Consider the following 1,716-nt stretch of genomic DNA (forward strand, 5'->3'; position numbering starts at 1 on the left):
ACATGGAGAAACCCCATCTCTACTAAAAATACAAAAAATTAGCCAGGCGTGGTGGTGCATGCCTATAATCCCAGCTACCTGGGAAGGCTGAGGCAGGAGAATCGCTTGAACCTGGGAGGCGAAGGTTGTGGTGAGCCGAGAACGCACCATTGCACTCCAGCCTGGGCAACAAGAGTGAAACTCCATCTCAAAAAAAAAAAAAAAAAAAAGAATGTAATAAGAAGGGTCTGTGGAAACACAGCTCCAAGACTTGGGAGACTCACCTTTGTCCCAAAACTACAGAAGGAAGCCCTTACAGGGAAATGGGGCAGGGGCTGACATTTATATTACACTTTTTGTGCCCTCTTAGTTCACCTTTGGATCTCATTACTTGCTTCTGTAGTGTACAAGAGGAAAAATAATTTTTTTTGCTACCCTCTAAGGTTATTAACTGGGACTCCCTGTAACAAAAGATAGATTAACAAAAGAAAAACCAACAAAAGTTTAATAACATGTATGCCTCCTGTATATATGGGAGATACTGAGGAAACTCTCAAAGATCAAATCTCCAAGAATAAATCTCTAGAGTAGATCTCAAAGGAGTAGTTGAAACTTCAGGCTTAAATATTATCATTTATTGAAACAAAGAAAGGGTGTAGGGAAAAGGCCAGTTATAGTTAGGGTGAGATGGTCAGGAAAAGTATGATAAACAAGGGTAAGGTGTGTTAAGCAGATTTAGGTGAGTGCCTTCTCCATCTAGGAGAGCCTCTAATGATTTAGTCATCCTTTTTCTCTTCCTGATATAGATTGGGAGACACCCTTACGAATGGAGATTTCCTTTGTAAATATAAATTTGTCTTACAAAAGGGTAACTTCTACTCTTGTTTTCAGAGCTAGCTTCTCCTGTGTCTGTGGTTTCTCAAAATAACCAGCTCAAAATAATCCTTATGCCAAAGAGGCATATTTAGGGGTGGCATATTCTGGTCTCCTACAGTTATGTGTTGAATTGGCATGCTCTGAACCCCTTCAGCAGACATTTCACCATTTAGAGCCAAACTTTGGAAACCATGCCGTCATTCTCAACCTTATTCTCTTCTTAAGTCCATGCTAAACATGAGTTCAAGACATTTAGAAATGACTTAACTCTCTTCAGCACTGGAAAACCAGTTAGTGCTCAGCTGCAAGGCTCTCTACAAGAGATAACACTGCTTCAAACAAGACCAACTCAAAACATCTTTTTCTTGGTGTGAAAGGGAGGAACTGTCAAGTCTATAATTTTATTGCTATCCCATCATTGCATTTTCCATTCTTTCATTGTTTTTATTCATTTGTCTCTTGCAGTTTGAGCACTTGTAAGGATTTTTATGGGCAAGCAATGACTGGATTCATGTCCTTAGAAATTCTGCATAGTCAGGCGTAGTCTAGGCAAACCTCAGTCATGGTTTTATATTATAGCAGAGTAGCTGAGAGGGAGATCTGCCTACTTTGGAGGCTTGTTTGAGTCCTGGAACCTGGTCTCCTTTTACAGATATTAGAAAAATCTGGAGCCTCCCAGGCAAAAAATAAAAATAAAAATCATTAATGTTTTTTGGAAGGAATTAATATATATTTACTTGAGCTTGGAATTGTTAAAAGATAATTATTTCAAGGGCCCAGCAAGGTGGATCACTTTGGGAGGCTGAGGCAGGTGAACTGTTTGAGCCCAGTAGTTTGAGAACATCCAGGGCAACATGACGA

This window comes from Macaca fascicularis, chromosome 5 (genome assembly GCF_037993035.2).
Source record: "Macaca fascicularis isolate 582-1 chromosome 5, T2T-MFA8v1.1".
Taxonomy (NCBI): Eukaryota; Metazoa; Chordata; class Mammalia; order Primates; family Cercopithecidae; genus Macaca; species Macaca fascicularis.